Source organism: Colobus angolensis, unplaced genomic scaffold (genome assembly GCF_000951035.1).
Source record: "Colobus angolensis palliatus isolate OR3802 unplaced genomic scaffold, Cang.pa_1.0 Scaffold162, whole genome shotgun sequence".
NCBI lineage: Eukaryota > Metazoa > Chordata > Mammalia > Primates > Cercopithecidae > Colobus > Colobus angolensis.
In genome coordinates, this window is record NW_012114733.1 from 4,113,288 (window position 1) to 4,134,547 (window position 21,260).

Below are 21,260 nucleotides of genomic sequence, written 5' to 3' on the forward strand. Positions count from 1 at the left end.
GTGGGACTGTAAACTAGTTCAACCATTGTGGAAGACAGTGTGGCAATTCCTCAAGGATCTAGAACTAGAAATACCATTTGACCCAGCCATAGCATTACTTGGTGTATACCCAAAGGATTATAAATCATGCTGCTATAAAGACACATGCACATGTATGTTTATTGCAGCACTATTCACAATAGCAAAGACTTGGAACCAACCCAAATGTTCATCAGTGACAGACTGGATTAAGAAAATGTGGCGCATATACACCATGGAATACTATGCAGCCATAAAAAAGGATGAGTTCATGTCCTTTGTAGGGATGTGGATACAGCTGGAAACCATCATTCTGAGCAAACTATTGCAAGAACAGAAAACCAAACACCGCATGTTCTCATTCATAGGTGGGAATTGAACAATGAGAACACTTGGACACAGGAAGGGGAACATCACACACTGGGGCCTGTCGTGGGGTGGAGGGAAGGGGAAGGGATAGCATTAGGAGATATACCTAATGTAAATGACAAGTTAATGGGTGCAGCCCACCAATGTGTCACATGTATACATATGTAGCAAACCTGCGTGTTGTACGCATGTACCCTAGAACTTGAAGTATAATTTAAAAATAAAATAAAAAGATAGGAGAAAAAAATTATACACATCTCTTTTGCTTAAAAAATAGAATCATACTGCAAATATATTATAAGTTGTTTTTTCCATTTTCCAATTAATACTATATCATAAATATTTTCACATATTAGAAACATTATTTTACAAGTAACATTATACATAGTATTCAATCATAGAAATAGATCTTAACCAGTCTTTTATTGATTAACACTGGCTGTTTCTAGATTTTGTTTTTGTTTTCTAATATTGCCAGTGTTGCAACTGAGAGTTTTGTGTGTGTGTGTGTGTGTGTGTGTGTGTGTGTGTGTGTGGAGAGAATGATTTAAATAGAAGAAAGAGTACTTAGAGTGATTCTTTGAAAATATTTGTAAGTTCATTGGTAGCATAAACTCCTAGTAGTGGAATTGCTGGATCAGAGAGTACATGTTTCTTATAGCTTGACAGATACTAATGAGTTGACTTCCAAAAGCTTGTATTTACAGTTTTGTCAACAATCCAGGGGAGTGCCCTTTTCTCCATCCTTCTAGAAACAATGAGTGTCATTACCTTTGAAGTGTTTGACTTTCTAAATAGTGTAAAATATCTTATAGTTTTGAATTTTATTCCTTTATTTTGTAAGATTATCTTTAAAAAAAGTGTATTCTCAATTTCTATAAATTATTGATTTTTAAGGACTCTATCTAAACTAAGAAATTAGACCCTTGTCTGTGATATGTGTTACAACTTTTTCCCCTGTGTCATTTATGTTTACATTTTGGTAGTGGCATTTTTTGGTCATACGTAAGTTTTCAAATATTATGTGTAAAATATAATCAGTATTTTCTGTGAGAACTTCTGGTTTTGTGTTCTGTTTCAAAATACCTTTACTCTTCCAAGATTATAAATAAATTAACTTATGACATTATCTAAAACTTTATAGTTTAATACTTTATACATAAATCTTTGATTGACTCACTATTACTTTTGGTATAAAGAATAAGTTAGGGCTGGGTGTGTGTCTCATGCCTGTAATCTCAGTGCATTGGGAGGCCTAGGCAGGAGGACCACTTGAGACCAGGAGTTCAAGACCAGCCTAGGCAACATAAAGAGACCCTGTCTCTACAGAAAAAAAAATTTAAAAAATTAGCTGGGCTTGGTGGTGTGCATGTGCAGTCTTAGCTATTTGGGAGACTGAGGTAGGAGGATTACCTGAGCCCAGGAGTTTAAAGTTGTAGTGAGCTCTGATAGCACTATACTCCAGTCTGGACCACAGAGTGAGACTCTTATCTCCAAAAATGAAAAAAATAAAGATAACGAAAAAAGAATACGTTTGGGAATTTTTTTTTCTTCCAAATACATACCCCAACTACATTTGAAATTCAGTTCAGACAAAGTGAAGTTTCACATGTTATTTTGGGACCAGTATGCAGAGGGCTATGAATGCTACAATAAGGAGTTTGAATTTTATCCTATGGGCAACACGAATCTTTTGAAAGTCTCTAAAGCAAATGAGAAACATCATCTAGAGAGTGTTTTATGAATATAATTTTATGTCTGTGAGAAGCACCATCTGAAGGAAGGAAAGAAGGGAGAGGGAGGCGAAATGAATGAATAGTTAGGAGGCCAATTAAAATATCCCAGGCAAAAAGCAGTGAGGACCTAGTGAGGGCAATATTAATGGGACTAACGAGGAGGGGATGGAATGATGAGTGCTCCATGTACTTCATAGAGTCCTTGCAGGTTGGTGTGAGTAACAGCCCCAGAGATTCCTGTTCTAGTTCCACTAAGTCATGCAGTTACCGGGTGGCTGAGTCAGGATTAAAACCCAAGTCTCACTCCGATTTTAGGGGCATATCTGCCACAATACTTCTTCAGCTCTTTCTGGATGTGGGTGTACCTGCTCCGGACTGGGGAAGAGGGGAAACAGTGTGGTGAAGGGAAGTGAACATAATTCTAGTGGTTAATAATGGGAAACTCAGGTGGGGAGTTCAGTGACAGGGATGGTGAATGAGTTTGATGTGGGGCAGATGGAGTTTGAGATACTTCAGGAGCAGTTATATGGACATTTCAGCAGGGAGTTGGAACTAGGTGGCCAGAGGCCAAAATTAGCCACGTGGATTTGCTCTTCATTTGTGAAGACATGATAGTTGATTGTGTGGGAGTGAATGAGATTGCCTTGGCTGAGTGTGGAGCAGGAAGAGAAAGCTCTGAGAAGATAAAACTCTGGGATATCTAACATGTAAGGGGAAAGAGGAGAAATGAAGTTAGTAAGAAGACCAGGCAGAGAAGCAGAAAAAACAAGAGTTGATGTTATGAAGGCTAGGAGAGAACACTGTCTCAAAAAGCAGGAACAGTTGGTAATGAGTACTATAGAGACTTGGTTGGAGATTAAGAGACATTGGAGGAGTCATTTAAATATGGTGGGACTCTCAAAACAACTGCACTGGACTGCACAGAGTGGAGAAGGAGGAAGTACGACATTTCCAAGAGGTATAATACAGTAATGAAAGGGAACAAGGAAAGAAAGAATGGTATCTTTACATAGTAGTGTGGAGAAGGGAAGACGCTACTTACTAGCTAGGTGATCTTGGGCAAGTTACTTGATGTCTCTGAAGCCTCAGTTTCTTAATAATAATGATAATTTTCATAATAATAACTGTTATATTACCCATAATAATTTCATAATAATTTTAACTCATTAGGTTGTTGTGAGAATTAAATGAGAAGATACATTTTCAGCACTTAGCACAGTAGCTGGTATACAGTAGAAACTCAATATATTTATTATTATTATTGTCATTAATATTGAGGTTTATATTGGGATGTGATAGACTCTTGAGTATGCTTCAAAGCAGAAAGAAAGTAGCCAATGAAAAGAGGAAAACTTATATAATATTTCCAGAGGAGACAGAGAAGAGAGGGGGAAAGAACACGAGTGGAAGGATCAGCTTGGAAAGGAAGAGGCACACTTCTTCCTGCAGGAGAGGAGGAACTAGTGAGAGAATGAGAGAAGATGTGAGGTTTTAAGGTCTAGGGATGTGAACTTAAGGGTCTTATAAAATGGCTTCAATCTTTGTAATGTAGGTTCTGAAAGAGTTACAGAGATTAACAGAAATAAGCATTGGTTTGAAGTTTTAAGGATAAGTGGGAAAAATCTGAAACTAATCCTTAGAGAATATAAAATAGAATTAACTTTGGAACGTGATATTATTGTTCAGTGAGCATAGATAATTTCAGTTTTGGAAGATAAAAAAATATTCTGGAGATGGAGGGTGGTGATGGTTGTACAACAGTGTGAATGCCACTGAACTCTATGCTTAAAAAATGGTCAAAATCGTTAATTGTATATTATGTATGTTTTACCACAATTTTAAAAAATGGTTCAAAAAAGAGTTTTTTAAATGGGAATGTAAGAAGTAGAACGATGGGAGTTTGTTCATAAATGGAAGAATTCCAGTGTTCCTTGTCTTAGAGAGAAAGATGTTCTGATGATGATGGTGGTCAGAATGAGATTTTTTGGGTGAACTGCTGAGGAGTGTTAAAGAGTCAATGCAATGACTGAGAGTGACAACAGCAATGAAGTTGCCAAGGGTGACAACAGCAGAGGCAACAGTGAACAGAAAAGGAGGTCAGGGTCCCTAGTGACCGCAAAGGAAAGACATTAGTATAAGTAGTTGGGCCCAGGGTTGGGGATGGGGTTAGAAAGGCCTTCTCTACTAGCCCTGGGAAATGTGCACACAAGAAAATGGAGTGGGTTTTCAGAATATGGCATCACCAGGGGAAAGTCATATTTTAGATAATCATAGGAAATAGTGCTTTTGAAGGAAAAGGAGGGAGAGAGTAAGGAGTATGCATGTGGGTGGGTGGGGAACATCCCAGAGGAAATGACATACATTTAAATTAGGGAAACAACGTGAAAGATTTTAACCTGTCAAGAAATGATAATTAAATAAAATAATTTAAATAGAAATTTATTAGTTGGTCATTCACCTCTGAACAACAACAACAATGAGAAATATATGAGGTATTGTCCTTTTCAAAGTTGCAAATTCACATAGTTGTCTTTTTGGCTGAAGAAATCTTCCAGAAACTTACATTCAAGAAATATTGAGCACTCTTTACATGCCAGGGACTATGTATTCCACCAGCATTAACTCATGAGGTGCTGCATGAATATTTTCATTTCACATTGTCATATTATCTACATCTGATCAGCTGGAAAATCATTTATTGAATCACTAACCTCTTATATGTTGGACAATGCTCTTTGATTAGCAATTTTCTGCTTTTAAATGCTAATACATTTAAGAATGTTAAGTTGGCTGTTGGCCTTTCTTCTTTTATTCTGAATTTTACTTTCAAAATCAATTCATTTAATCAGATGATTTGCTGTGATGAGTCTTGTTACAATGCAGAGTTTATGAGAAATTCTTACTAAAAATACATACTCATTATGGAAAATTTAGATAATACAGAAAAGAGAAAGTTTGACCTTTGATGTCCTAGAGAGTAGTTAAATTATCTGAAAAGAGACACAACTGGGAATCATTGTAAGGAAATCCTAACCTCCCCAAGATCCTGAGGGCACAAATGATGCTGGATTTGCATCTGTTTGTACTACAGCATGGAGTGCTGCCTAAAAACATTAATAAATAAAATACTACTTCTAGCACTGGGCTAGGTGCTGGGTACTAAACAAAGCAAACTGTCTTGCCCTCCTGGAGTTTACTTTCTACTGGGGAGATAGAAGTTGCTCACATAGTTGTACAAATATGTTATTAATGAACAGTGATAAATAAGAATTGAACTGGTAAAGAAGATAAAGTAGAATGGTACTAAGGTAGTGTAGTCAGAGAAGGTGACATTTAAACTGCACCCTAAAGGGTACGAGGAACATATGAAAGGGAAGAGACACAGGGAAGAGAGAACCTCAGGGGCAAAGGCCTTGAGATGGACAGAAGTCGCAGTGCTCAGTAAACAGAGAGTGCTAGTGTGGCTGGAGCAGAGCGGGCAATGGGGAGAGTATAATGTGAAGGGGTTGGAGACAGAAGGGGACAGAAGCTCGGTTGGGCTGGGCCCTGGAGGCCAGAGGAAGAAGCTTGGATTTTATTCAGAGTGTATTGGGAAGCCATAGACGAGTTTTGAGTAACATGGGATGTGATTTGATTTTTATTTTTAAATGAGTGCTGTGACTATCATGTGAGAAACAGACGGAGGGCAATAAGAGGGAAGGGATGAGACCAGCCAGGAGTCTGCATTAATTCAGATGCTTAATAATGGTGGTTGTGGTGATGATGATAATGATAATAGTACTAGCTACAGTGTTTGGCGTCTTCTGTAAGACTGATGCTCTAATGTCACTGTGATTCTGGAGTTTGGGTATGATTGTCTCCCTTTTAGAAGTGAAGAAATAGTGGCTCTTGCAAAAGGTCACATGGGTAAGAAGTAGCAAAGCCAGAATCTGATATTAGGGCTGTCTGGCTCTTTCTCTTAGTTCATGGAGAACGTAGGTAGAATGGGGCATAATTGAATCCCAGGACCTTATATTTCATTCACCTCTTTGTCAAACTTGCTTTTCCTTGAATGGGAATAGGATCTATGGGGATATAGTGGGATGAATGAACATATTGCTGGGTACTGGAAGCAATACCAGTGGAACCAGTGGAAGAAGACTGGTCCTGGCTGATAGGGAGAGGAAATGGGGATTATGACTAAGTTTGCCAACACAATATGACTTCATTCTGGGAGATTTTGCAAAGGGGCAGAAGTGGAGAAGAAGCAGGGGGTGGCAGCACAGAGGAGGGTGTCACACCAATCCTGTACTCCCTTGGGTGTAGCAGTTTCACTTCTTTCTTAAGGGAGATTAGAATACGTGATATGGAAGAAGGGAAGATTGAAGTTTGGAGAACAATGAGACAGCACCCTCCTCACCCAAACTGGATCACTTCCAGTCCCCTACCCTCCACCACTCTGAAAGTTTCCATCTGCTACTTTCCTGGACCCTGGGGAGAACAATTCTCCTAGGGAAAGGAAATACTCTATAAAGATATCTAGTTGATCAATCTGTGAGTCAAGCCAAACTCCTTGTGAGAAGAGGGAGGGATGGTGTGAGATTTTAGGGTAGCTTTCTTTTATGTCTTTAAGGTAAACAGTACTTATCATTTGTAAAGCACGTCTGTGCTTTGCCTTGGTTTTCCTGGATGCGGTCTTATCCAGTCATTTTTATACATTGGCACTACCTGCCCCATCAACCTTTCCAACCTTACTTACCCCTTCCTCCATACTCTCTACATTTAGACCGATTAGACTGTTTACTATTCCTCAATTCACCATGCACTTACACCTCCATGGCTTTGCTCAAACTATTCCTCTTGCTAGTGCTACCTCTTCCCTTGATCTGGGAAACTTCTGTTTAACCGTTGGAGCCCAATTCAAATGTTTTGATCTCCCTGACAACCTACAATCAAGCTGACTTTATTGTTTCCTCTCTCCCTTCCTTATATATTATATACATAATATATCCAACTCTGTTTGTTTTCCTACCTCCTCCACTGCTGGGTCCTTGGGAACAAGGGTTGTGCTTTAATCATCTTTATTTCCCCAGAAATTACCCACAGCAGGCACTCAGTAAATGTTCTGTAATTTGGATCAGTCCTTACGGAAACACTATAAACTAAGTAAGGCAGGCATCATCCACTAGGCAGATGTGGGGATCCTACCCAAATCCCAATGATCTGCAGAGCAGTGGAGCTAGACTCCCTGGTTGAGCTGTTATAAGGTTGGCACTACTTCACCATTTTTGACCTGCAGAAATGACAGTCTTATATGCCTCAGTCTACTAGGACTCACATCTTTTTGTTCTTGGGTCAGTGCTCTTTGTAAAGCATTTTCAAAAGCTGACTTTCCAGCTGGCCTGTGGCTCTGCAGTTTTAGTGTGACTGAACATTTCAAATTATTCAGTTCAAGTTGTTTTATTCCCCTCCTGGGCCCCCGCCCATGCCTCACATACTTTGGGAGCCCCAGTGGATCAAGTCTGTAGTAATCTTTGAAGAAGCCAAGGTAGATTGGCCTCCCCTTCCCAAGCTTAGACCCAGGATTTTCTCCCTTCCCTCAAGTCCCTGCAGCTCTCCAGGTCTCAGTCTCCTTGTCTTCAAAACAAGGAGGGTATGCTAAAGCCAGTATTTTCCTCCCTGACTCTTTCCTGTGTTCCTGTACAGGTTCCTCATTTAGCCCATTTTTTTCCTTCTCCCAGGGCCCCTTCTATCCTGGCAGCTCCACTAACACAAAGGGTGCCATCCTCAGAAAACATACAAATTCTGCCTCAGCCCTGTGATCTCCTCTTCTCCTTTCTACTAACCTTACAGCAGGACAAAATTACAGTGGAAAGAAAAGTCAACAGAGTCTGCAGCATTTTTTTGTTTTTATTTTTTTTTCTTTAGTACCCAAATATCTGAAAGCTGAATTTTTTTTTTTTTTTGAGTCAGTGTTTTGCTCTGTCACCTAGGCTGGAGGGCAGTGGCATGATCATAGCCTCACTGAACTCCTAGGATCAAGGGATCTTCCTGCCTCAGTCTTCCAAGTAGCTAGGAATACAGGCCTGTGCTACCACGCCCAGTTAATTTTTCATTTTTGTGGAGACAGGGTCTCACTTTGTTACCCAGGTTGGTCTCAAACTCCTGGCCTCAAGTGATCCTTCCATCTTGGCTTCCCAGAGCACTGGGATTACAGGTGTGAGCCACCATGCCTGGCTGTTGTTTAATGGATTCAGAAAGCTCTCAGTGCTGGAAGAAAGCAATGTATGGGAAAAAAAATCCAACATGGTGCATAGAGACCTTTGGTTTTAGTTTAAAGTTGGGATCAGTTTTTTCTTTTACTTTTTAAATGCATTTTACATAAAATTGGACAAGTAATGTAAAAATTCAAAGGAGTATGAAATATTTAGCAAGAGTATGTAGAGTTAAATAAAATTTCTCCTTTTTTTGTTGTTTTTGTTTTTTATTTTAGAGACAGAGTCTTGGTCTGTAACCCGGACTGAAGTGCATAGCTGACTGCAACCTTGAACTCCTGGCCTCAAGTGATCCTCCTGCCTTGGTCACCCAAAGTGCTGGGATTAGAGGCATGAGCCACCTAGCTCTCCTGTATTTTTTTTTTATAATTAGCCCTTATATAGTGTTTACTATGTGCCAAGAACTGTAGTAACTGCTTCACATATTTAACTTATTTAATTATTACTGCAATCTTGTTAGGGTAGCATTATTATTATCCCTTTTTTATATATGAGGAAACTGAGGTACAGAGGAATCAAGTAAATGCCCAAGGCCTCATAGCTGAAACCCCAAGCAAACATTTTCAGAGTTCATGAGGTGCTTCAGGAAACGGTTGGAGGAATCTAAATCCATTGCATTCCAGATCTTCCTCCCTAGCCCCTGCATCCAGAGCAGAAAACGCCTACCTGGAAAGTTTTCTAGGTAGAAGAGGTTTTACTGGTAAGAAAACAAAATTAAAACTTTGAAAATAAGTCATTAGGCCCATGCTATCTGAATTATTTGACCCTATAAGGAGGATGATAGAGTGAGACCCAGTTCATATACCATCCGTAGTAGTCAAGCTAGAGAAGATTTAGTGGCATCATAAGGAGAAAGCATTACACTTAATGACTGGAAGAAGTTTGCAAAACTTTGTAAAGAGTAGAATCCTTTTCTGAAAAAAAAATATTGCATAGGAAGCCTAATAGATAAGACAAAATCATTAATTTATTAATATAAATATGCTTCATAAGTTTACATTTATATTTACTCATTATAAAGTTATTTAATGAAATATACTGTTTCCAGCATAATAATGGATTAATTGCCATGAACAGCCCTCCTGATAAAACTACTAAAATGCTGCAAGAAGTATTTTAAAATATATTTTCAAACAACATTGAGGGGGCATGAATGGGAGGCTAGCAACCTTGGGTTTTTTCTAAAGTTATCTACTATATCCTAAAGACAAAGAGGAAGAATTATATAAAGAACCAAGACCAGGAGATAAAGCTCAGGATATGTCTAAGATGGGGAGTCTAACAGGAAACTGCTGCATAAACCTGGACTCTCAAAGGGCCACATTCACAATAGAAGGGTGATCAAGATAAATAAACTCCACAGAAGGGAATAGCTGGAAACCTTGTCTGTCTCAACTCCAGCCCTTGCTGGAAGGAAACACATATCTCTAAGAATTTATCTTCTCAGGACAAGTTAGCCCCTACATGGGTTTGTAGTCTGAAATCATACTAATTGTGTGCTTCCGAAAGCCTGAAATAGAGAATTAAGTATAACATAGTTTTAGGTTGGCAGTGCCCCAAGGCAAATACAAATCTTATCTTGAAGAACTCAGCTGCTACACAAACCACCCAGCATTCCCACAGAAAAGCCTTCAGGACAAATGAGTAGTCTGCAGTCAAAATTTGCAAAGCAAACAAGAATACTAGACACCATGGTGAGAACCCACAAAAGGAATAGGTAGCAGAAACCAGCCACAAAGCCTTTGTGTATTAGAACAAGCAGAAATAACATATAAAATAACTGATTTTAATATTGTTAGATAGTATTCTAAAAGATTGAAAATACAAACAATAAACATGTATATTTGTAAAAGATCGAAACAGAATATCTAGACATAAAAGATGTATTACTGACATTAAAACTCAATGGTTCAATTAAACAGAAGATTAAACACAAGTGAAAAGAGTCAGTGACCTAGAGAACATGTCTGAAGTATTCCATAGAAGACAATCCAGAGATACTTGGAGGTGGAAAATATGAAAAGAGGGCAAAAGACTTGGAAGAAAAATGAGACAGTTTTATGTCTATTTGGAATGGTAGAAGGAGGTGCTAGGACAGAGATGGAACAATATTTGAAGAAATAATGGCTGACAACATTTCAGAATTGTTGAAAGATCCTAATCCTCAGATCTAAGAATTTCAATGAATCCCAAGCAGATAGAGAGAAAGAAAGGACTGGGGGTGGTGGCTCAAGCCTTGTAGTCCCAGCACTTTTGGAAGCTGAGGTGGGATGATCTCTTTAGGCCAGGAGTCTTAAGACCAGCCTGGGCAACATAGCAAGACCCCATCTCTACAAAAAAATAATAATTAAAAAAAGTAGCCAGGTGTGGTGGCGGACACCTGAGTTCCAGCTGGTAGGGAGGCTGAGGTGGGAGGATTGCTTAAGCCCAGGAGTTTGAGGCTGCAGTAAGTTAAGATTATGTCACTACACTCCAGCCTGGGTTACAGAGCAAGACCTTGTCTCTAAAAAGAGAGAGAGAGAAAAGAAAAATCCACATCTTGATATATTAGTTTTGCAATTGTAGATTATTAAAGAAAAAAAGACCAGCCAGAGCACCATAATGAGCCCCCATCTCTACAAAACATAAAAAAGAAAAATTAGCTGTGCATGGTGGTATGTGCCTGTGGTCCCAGTTACTCAGGTGAATGAGGTAGGAGGGTCGCTTGAGCTAGACAAGTCCAGGCTATAGTTAGCTGTGATCACATCACTGCACTCTAGCCCCTGGGTGACAGAGTGAGACCTTGTTTCAAAAGAAAAAAGAAAAGAGAAGATTGTAATGTCAGTCATTGAGGACAATAAAACTATTTGGAGGAGGAAAAAAATCACCCATCCATATGGATGGAAGTTTACAGTCTTATAGAGTAGCCCTAGAACTTGTGAAATAAACATTTGATATTTGCAGAACCAAGGTGCATCTTGTAATCAATTGAGCATTATTAAAAACTGCAGAGGTGGCCTAAAACTCCTTATTTTACAGATGAGGAAAGTGCCACTCAGAGCAGGCGAAGGGTCTTCTCCAAGGTCACACAGCTAGTGAATGGGTATGTGGTGGAGCCAGGACCAGAACTCAGGTCTCTCAACTCACAGAGCAATAGTTGTGACTGCTCTTCCCTCTATCCTGCTGCCATTTCTTTATTCAACAACAAAGAAAAACAAAATGTGAAGAAAAGTAGAGTTTCAGTTTACATTGGAACTTTTTGGTGATTCCTTATGTTTTATGTATAGAATTTAATAACTGAATACATTCTTACACAGTGCAATATCCCATCGCCAGGAACCAATGAAACTGCTCACGTTTTTGGATGGGGGTAAGGGGATGCAGTCTTGATTTGTTTCCTTATAGCTTATAACATAGTATGAGGGGAGTGTAAGAAAGTTTTAGAAAATGTGATTAAATCTGAGTCATGGAAATCAGTTATGGCACAGCATTCTGTAGAAGGTGGTGAGAGTAACAAGAGGTGGGTGCAAATCTCAGCACATACAAAGACTTTGCTGAGAAATACATAGGGGAAAGGCAGGTGCCAAGCCACAGCATATATTATATATACCTGAGTCAGTAGGTCAAATAAATTCACAAAACTGTAAAATAAAAGAATCTATTCTGCCTGAGTTCACTGCTTTGGACCTGGCTTGGTTTGCTTTCTGAAAAGTCCGTACCTTAGATCCACAAAGGAAAACAATTTGCAAGGGTAGGTAACGCCGATATATCAAAATGTATCACCCTGTTTATTCATGAAAAGATACTATTGCATGTATGTGCATGCATGCATGAAAAATTATTTCTATACATAATTCATCACAGATACATGCCAAAAAGTAGGAGAGCATTTGTAATTGGCAATAGTACGATCAAACAAATTGCTTAACCAAGGATGAGAACTTGCCTATTAAGTCACTTTTGATTCTGGGAATAGTACCCAGATTCTAAAGCCTAAAGTGGTTTGCATGACTTAATTACAAAAGCTAACAAGAATAGTTCTTTGGGCAGTACTCTAAATCCTATCAGCTGATTTGCTGTCTGTTTTGAAAGAGAAGCATGAGATTTGCAGATGGCAAAGCTTTGGATTTTGATACCCATCTTCGAAACAGAATGCAATATATATTTTTAAATTAGTTTCTTTGTAGGAAAGCAGGCTAATTTGGGTATGGCACATTTTTCAAACACATAAAACATTAATAAGATATTTATTCCAGATTTTACCATTATATAGTTAGAGCCAGTGAAAGTGTGCCTAAGTTCTATTCCCACTACATAGAGATGCCACTAGATGCTTCTGGAATTGATTCTGGGAGACTTCATCTGAAGGCAGCTTTAGGAAATAACAAGGAATAACAAGAGGAGTTTCTGAAAGGATGAATTAGGTGCTTATAGAAATAGGGAAAGAAGGACTTTAGTCTCTAAAACTTAGGACCAAGAAAAGGGGTTGGCCTGGGACTTCTGGGAACTATTTTCTCCTTGAAATAAGGGGCATGTGAGGAGTAAGTGCTTCTTGGCCTCTACTCCTTTGGCTCCTCTGAGTGTCTGATGCTCAGAGCTGGGCCAACCATCTTTTCCCATGAAGAGAGATTGTAGATGCTCTGAGGATGGTAGAGTAGAAGGGTGGGAAAACCCTGAGTCCTTGATGATATCTTTGATTTTTGACACCAACTCTGAGACTGCCCAACTAAACTTCTGATTAAGTGAGCAAAAAGTGTCCTTATGTTTTAAGCCTCGTTCAGTTTTGTGTTCCCCAGTTGCAGCTAAAAGTGTATCAAGTGATATATATTCTCTTTATTTTTTGTGTAAGTGTAATCTGCGTTGACTTTTTCTAAATCCTAAAAAGAAATGGCAAATAACTAATGTATTCTGGACATTGCTTTAATAATGTCTTTATTATAGTTGAACTGTTTAAACATTTTAATGTTTAAATAATGTTATGTTTTAAAGAAAATTTTAGTATAACATGGATATGTAAATTCCTGTGCTAAAAATCAGGAAAATAATATTAAATATGATAGAAAAGCATGATATATCAAAAAATAGAAAAAATAAACTGAAAATCTGTTGTCTCAGAACAAGATTTTAAAAACTTGTAAGTAACTCTTTGAGGTACTCTTAAAAAAACACACACACACTGCACTCCAGCCTGGGCGAGAGAGCAAGACTCCGTCTCAAAAAAAAAAACAAGTGCAGATTACCCGCCATAATAGTACTGTTATTACTATTTTATTTTTGCAAAACAGTAAAACATCAGTTATATTTGTTTACAAAACATTTAGTGTATATAAATTTGTCTATAAAATGATTATGAATATCATATACATGTAAGTCATGCCTTAAGTCATCATGGGACAAATAGTGACAAAATGAAATGACTTGCCAAGACTTTGAAAATCAAACTTCATAAAATCCTAAAGCAAAGGAAGGAATAATAAACACAAATTCTTGGTTGTTACGTCTGGGGGAAACCAAAGGAGATGCAATTAGGTAGTGACACAGAGGAGCCTTCAAAGGTATAAGGAATATTCTATTTTTTAAACTGCATGATAAATACGCAGGTATTTGTTTCCTTATTTTTCTCCAGAACTTACACTTACATATACATTCCATATATTAGTTTATGTGTATGATATATTTCTTAATTAAAAAGCTTGAAAGAAAGAAAATCAATCTTCAGTTAACATTCTACTCATAAAGTCAACTGTTAAGCAGACTTCCTTATCCTCCAGGAACAAATGTAGCTACCAAGTGAAAAAAAAGAAAAAATCAGTTAATACGACATCAACACTTTCAAAATTAAAAAGAAATTGCTGCCTGACAGCAGGAATGCATTATTTAAAATTCTGTGCTTATATTTTAAAAGAACAAGTGAGCTAGTATAAAGGGGATTCCGTGTGCTAAATGGTGACAATTTGACTAAAACAAAAAAATGTGTGAAAGTTTTTCCTTGTGCCAAGGCTAAAGTTACAGATAGCATAACTTTTGCAGGCTTTTCTTTTTGTGTTTGAGGTATGCTTTTTGAATAGTGACAGAAATAACTGATACTATAGCACAGGTTATTAAAAGTTTTGTAAAGCATGTAATATATTCCACAACACTTTCACTGCCACACCATCCAACTTATTTGGCATAGTCAAAAGCCAAAATGAGAGTCCCTCCCAATGCTAGTATTTAGCTGGTATGCTGCAAGGCTGGTTCCTTTCTTATTTGTCTTTGCCAATGCCATGCCAGCTATTAAATATTTTGAATATCACCTGGGTAGAAAGCATGAGATTTTCTTGTACAACCAATTGGCTGCTTGCTAACACACAACATTGTTAGATGAAATTAAATGTGATTATTACAAGCCATTTAAAACTTAAGAGTATAGAGGCCTTCTTCTCATAGATATGAAACTTCTGGCCATTTATCTGAATACAATAAGCCACAATCTACACCCTGGATATTTCATTTCCATAAAGTTTTAACAGAACTGCTTTGTGTGGTGATCTGAAAATGCAACTCAAAGGTCTGGAAGCTTGACCACCGTGGTATGACAAGCTTTTCACTTTGCCTCCTTCATGGGCTGCTCCAGCTATTCTCCAAATTGCTGACTTCATTATTTCTCTGTGGAATTCTTAGTTGGCTCAGCCTTACTTACCTGGTAGCTGGGCTTAGTGGGAAATCTACTAAAGTGAAAAGACTCTGTTAAACGCCTCTCTTCTCCCCAAAGATAAGACTGAATTATTTTCCCACTGTGGACAGATGACTTCTTCTTGAGTGTACCCACTGATGTACAGATAAATAAATATAACTGGGAGCCTTTCCTTTGCCAAGAGACTTTTCATAAAATAGGTACAGTGAACTGCCATTCTAGAGGTTACTAGTTGCTGCATGGTTCCACCTAGATAGTAGGGAGAGCCAATGGGTCTAAACCCAGATGCCCTTTTACCAGCTTTTGCCATAAATACCTAGAAAAAAATTGAATGCTGACAAAATATTAGACTTCTGTCTAAGATACTTTTATGAATTAAGAAATATAAAGACTTAAAAATATTTTTTTCTGTCACATCACAGTGCAAATGACTTTAAATGCTTCTAAATGTTGAATCTGCTTTCATGGGCCTTATAGCACTGAGCAGAAATTCTTCCACTTGACATAATGAATAGTAATAATAATTGGACAGCCAGATGTAAGCATTACCTGTCACATCCTAGGCATGGTATCCTCCAAACATTTTTTGTAAAACAGCTTATACTCCTTTGACTTAATAGCATCTAATTTATTATATTAAATGACCACTACATACTGACAATTATGATTAAGGTTCCACACACCATATGGCTCTTGAATAAGTCAGTGAAGAAAAAATAATGCCACCATACATTCAGGTAATATGGACCTTTTTTCTTATGGGGGAAAAAACAGTAAGCTGGAGATAGTCATTAAATTACATAAGAATGAATATTGGTACTTATTTCTGTGCCTGAAACTTGTTCAAAAGCTTAGGATGAAATATTACTAAAGGAAACTTAAAAATTATGGATCAGGCACAGTGGCTCACACCAGTAATACCAGCACTTGGAGAGGCTGAGGCAGGAGGGTCACTTAAGCCCAGGAGTTTGAGATCATCCTGGGCAACATAGTGAGACCTCATTTCTACAAAACGTAAAAAAACTAGCCAGGTGAGGCAGCACAGGCCTATGGTCTCAGCTACTTAGGAGGCTAAGGTGGGAGGATAGCCTGAGCCCAGGATGTGAAGGCTGCAGTGAGTTGTGATTGAGCTACTGCTCTCCAGCTAGGGTGACAGACTCTGTCTCAAAAATAAATAATAATAATTATTATTATTTACCAATATGAAGTAGTTATGCTGACTACTGATCAAGTATTGTTAAACAGGATTGTTAAAGAATGTGGACAAATAATATATATGTATAAGAGATAATGGAAAAATAAAATTTAGGGGGGAAAAACTTTGAAACTAGTAAATTCAGATTTGAGGAAGTTCATGTTTGGGTCTAATAATTCTCCAAAGAAAAGAACAAGTGGAGAAAAGCATATAGTCCTCTAAAAAGAAATTATAAACAACTTAAATAGCATTTCTTAAACAATTGCCATTAATAAGTCAGCAGGCTAAGAAGTTAGAGTGGCTGAGATTTGAGCACAACAGACACACAAAACTATGAAGTTCTGTGAAATTTTTAAGGAAATATTGAATATTTGCTAGGAACTACGTGGGAAATAATGAGCAAAACATTCTTACCATTGCAAAAGGTCTCAGATGCACTAATATGACTAGGGAAAATTATGACAATCGTTTAATTTATGGAGTGTTCAAAGTGGAGGGGAATTAGATGTAAACTGGGTGCTGATTAAAAGTAAAGCACTCAGCCAAGTTTGTAAGTGAACTTCTCCTTTGCTCTGAAAATAGCAATGGGAATGGCAAAAAAAAAAAAAGTTACAGAAGAGAACGATGGCTGGCAGGAACTCTTTCCCTCAGGCAACAGTGAATGTAGCCCTGAAGGAAATAGATAGAAAGTTTTAATGTCACCTCATTAATATTTTCATATTTGAAAATGATGGAAACTTTGAGTAAAAAAATAGCTTCACGAAGAGGATTAGAGATGCACTAAATGAAGTAGTTTGGAATTGTTCTTTAGTTCTTTTTTCTTAATGAGACCTGACCCTGGACTTTAATCTCTGGTCTGAAATTTACTGACTTTATGATTTTGGGTTAGTACTACAATCTTTTCAAATCCCACTGTCTCAATTTCATAAACGGAGATAGTATTTACCTCACAGAGGTGCTGTGAGGGATAATGTGGAAGATAAAAGTCTTACTTTTAGTAAATGGTCAGTGATTAATAAACTACCTTTGATGACTGCTTCTAACTTGTTTTACCCATCACAACACCTGTCATGAGTGGGATTTCGTTGCTTGTTTGTTTCAGATTTTACACAGGAGAAAAAAATTCAGGCTCAGGAAAGTTAAGTAAGATCCAAAATTACACAGCTGATCAATGATGGATGATGGACTGGAGGCCTGACTGCCTCTAAAAATTTGTGTTTTTACTATTATGCTATATTGCACTCTTCACTTAAAAAAATACAAAACAAAAATAAATACCTTCATAGGTATAGTGTAATCTACCAATAATAACATGAGCAGCATGTGCCAGGAGTCTGCAATAGGCAGGAAGCACCCCCAATTCCTCACTCCTCCTTACCACTCCCTGCATACTGAACTTTGCCTGAACTTTTTGAGGCCCACTAAGGTTGTGTCCCCTTAAAAGTTACTTTTGCTTGCAGATGTCAGCACCAGAGAACCTACAGGAAACCGAAGAGATTAGAGGTTCTACCATGATTTCCTGAAATTCTTGAACCTAACCCAATCATTTTGTTGTTGATAGAATTAAGGTACGTTTCTTTCTGCTGTTATTTGGTCTTAATGTTTCTAAATGTTCCTGCTACAAACTGAGATACAAAGAAGGTGAATTCCAATAATCCTCTTGATTTCCACCATGTTTGCCAAAATTTCAACTTGAATGAAAGATACATTGATTTTGGCACAGTCTGACTCACATCTCCAGAAAAACCCTTATGGTATCAGATTTACTGACATATGTATTTTCTGATGTAGGCATATATATACACACACATATATATGGAGAATATCTATATATATGGATATCTATCTATCTATCTATCTATCTATCTATCTATCTATCTATCTATCTATCTATCTTCTCCCAATGCTGACCCCTCTTCAGTATTTCTTTGTAATGATTTAATTCCCTGATGGAACTTAACTTTTCACAATTGAATTTCATGCCTGTTTCCCCGAAGTTAATTGTAAGCTCTATTTCCTTAATCCCTGGGAAACCCTGACCAAGAGTGACATTTCCTGTTTCTCAATCTCTTCCCTTATTTTCAGTTCTGGCTATTTCAAACCCTAAGTGAAAGTTTGCCTCAGGATTCTTTTCTCTCTATAAATGGGAAAGGGAAAGAGGTACTTTCTGGCTGTAGATACTGTAAGCTAAACAGTGATGGGAAAGAGATGAACATCTAGGTTGCTTAGGAAATCAATTATGAAGTAACCAAAGATTGGTAGAAGGTCCAGGATCCTTTCAGAGAAGAATGGAGAAAATGTGAAATTTGAGCTGACGGAAGTGTGATGCTTGTGCTAGAAGTTCTTAACTGTTTAAGACACTACCAAGCTGTGTGATTCAGTTCAAGCACCCTAAACTTTGGGAAATAGAGGATTCTGAAGTTTTCTGAACTCAGAGCAGTACATTTTCTGGGTGGAAATCAAAAGAGGAGCATTAAGTATTCAAAAAACAAATTTGAGAAGCAATAAGTAAGAATGTTGGAAACAGTATAGGACCCCAGTGTGGCACAGAAGGATGCTTCAGGTGGCAGAAGCACAGTGCAGAAGTGGGAGTACGGGTCTTTGCCTTAGACGCTTCACTCTCAAGTCTCGGACTTGTAGGCAGCCACAGGACATACTTTTGGATTTGTGCTATTTTCTTAATTAAAATAGTATGGAGGCATATATTCATGTGTGGAAAGAAAAGGCAGAGAAAATTGTGAGGAGGCAGAGAGCAAGGAATAAAGAAAAGAAGACAATCTTCAAAGGAAAGTCTGTAAATGAAGAATAGTAGCAAAACTGATGAGCTTTTGAATTTCTCCATTTAGGGTATCAATTCCTTATTTTTCCACAAAAGTTTATTTTTGAGGGGGTGGTACCTCTCAGTTCTTGTATTTGAAACTGACAGTGAGAAATAACAGTGAGAAAATTATGACAGTGAAAGAGATCTGACATAACCAACCCCCATCATGCTTTTAACCTCCAAATTGCTTGGTCATTCCTGGGCTTGGGCCAAGCTAACTTTGGGAGAAATTTAGTGTATGGTTTAAATGATAATAACCCTTTCCCAAAAGTAAATCATCTTGGTAAAACTAATGAAAGACCACCAAGTTAGGAGTTAGAGAGGGGCCTGAATTCTGCCAAGATGTAGGCATAGAAAAATGATTACCAACCATTATTCTGGAGGTCACAAGATTTGCAACTTCCCCAGTGACTACTGTAAATAACATCACTATTGCATAAGCCAAGATTGACCTTTAGAGATGTCTGTTCAGGTTTTTGCATTTCTGATGACCAGTGACTCCTCTGTGGCCCCCACCCAGAAATAGACTCAGCGCACACACGAGGACTATTTTTCACATGTCTATGATTTTATTCCCAACCAATCAGCAGCACCTATTCCTCTAAGCCCTTTGCCTGTCGAACTAACCTTGAAATACCCTAGCCTCCAAATTTTTGGGGAGATTTGAGTAATAACTTTAAATCCTCTGTGGCAAGACTGGCCTTGGGTCAATTAAACTCTTCACTGCCATGCCATGGTTTCAGCGAATTGGTTTTGTCTGTGCAGTGGGCAGGAAGAGCCCATCGGGCAATTACATGTTTGTTCCTCTTTTACTTTTTTTTTTCCTAAGATCGAATTTAGCTCTTGTTACCCAGGCTGGAGTGCAATGGCATGATCTTGGCTCACTGCAACCTCCACCTCCTGGGTTCAAGCAATTCTCCTGCCTCAGCCTCCCGAGTAGCTGGCTTACAGGCACCCACCACCATACCCACCTAATTTGTGTGTGTGTGTCTGTGTGTGTGTGTCTGTGTGTGTGTATGTGTGTGTGTTTTTAGTAGAGATGGGGTTTCACCCTGTTGGCCAGGCTGGTCGTGAACTCCTGACCACAGGCGATCCACCGCCTCGGCCTCCCAAAGTGTTGGGATTACAGGCTTGAGCCACCATGCTTGGCGATGTCCCCCCTTTACTGAAAACCAGTTGTAAACAATTGCAAGCATGTTTGTCTTAAGTAAGCATTAGGAGTTTGAAGTAGAATTATCAACTTGCTTTATAAAGTTTCCAGCCTGGCAACAAAGCAAAGACCCTATCTCTACATAAAATAAAAAAATTACCCAGGCACAGTGGTGTGTGCCTATAGTTCCAGCTACTTGGGAAGCTGAGACAGAATGATTGCTTGAATCCAGGAGTTGGAGGCTGTAGTGAGCTAGAGTTACACCACTGTGCTCCAGCCTGCGCTATAGAGCAAGATCCCCTCTCTTAAAGAACATAAAATAAAATAAAGTTTCATAGAGGGGGCAGAATTTACTATAAAAACCATTATAATCTCTTTTAGCAATTTATTAATTTTAGAAATCACCCAAAGGAAAGCAAATGGAATTATGTTACTGACAGCTATTTCCTTCGACTTTTACTGCTATTAGCAATAATAACAAATTGGCCTTATCATTTATTTTTCAGGAAAAAAAAACAAAAAACAACACAGTTCTCCATGGTTCCCAAGGTTTTACTCTGCAAAATCTGACTAAAAATCTCCCGTAATATTCAGTCTTACCTTGTGGTCTTGTTTTGATTTCTTCCCTGAAGAGCTGCAACTCTGTGTTCAGAGGAGTCTAGATTCTTTTTATTAACCAAAGTTTGGCAGAGAACCAAATTGCCTTAGAAGGGAGATCTGGGCGGGTAAGATTTTAGCAGGCTTGAAATCTCATGTAAAGAGCCAACAGAGTTGCAATTCTGTCAACTTCTAAGGCTCATTACTTTCTGCGTCCTCCCTCCATCTTAATATTTTAAACCAGCAATTAGGATTCTTCTGCCCCTAAACTTTATGTTTTGGCTCTCTTTGGAGTTAAACTAAACTTCAACTTCAGCACTGTTCATTTTGAAATTCTTTTGCCATTTATATTTTCACTTTTGGCCATTGGCTTCTTAATTTACAACCTTCATTAAGAGATCAGTTTATTCCAAATTCCTTTATAATAGAAATTTGTGACCCTCTTTGGCATATCAGTAATAAGCA

The 21,260-nt window shown here is 38.1% G+C and overlaps 1 protein-coding gene across 3 annotated transcripts in view; it reads right to left on the reverse strand.

The window, feature by feature from the left end:
• Window positions 1–20,858, reverse strand: part of IL33 (interleukin 33) — a 45,942-nt gene extending 25,084 nt beyond the window's left edge. For all 3 annotated transcript variants that reach the window (XM_011937305.1, XM_011937303.1, XM_011937301.1), the window contains exon 1: window positions 20,799–20,858. The gene's annotated coding sequence lies outside the window, so the exon portion shown is untranslated. The remainder of the gene's footprint in view (window positions 1–20,798) is intronic.
• Window positions 20,859–21,260: the final 402 nt, after the last annotated feature.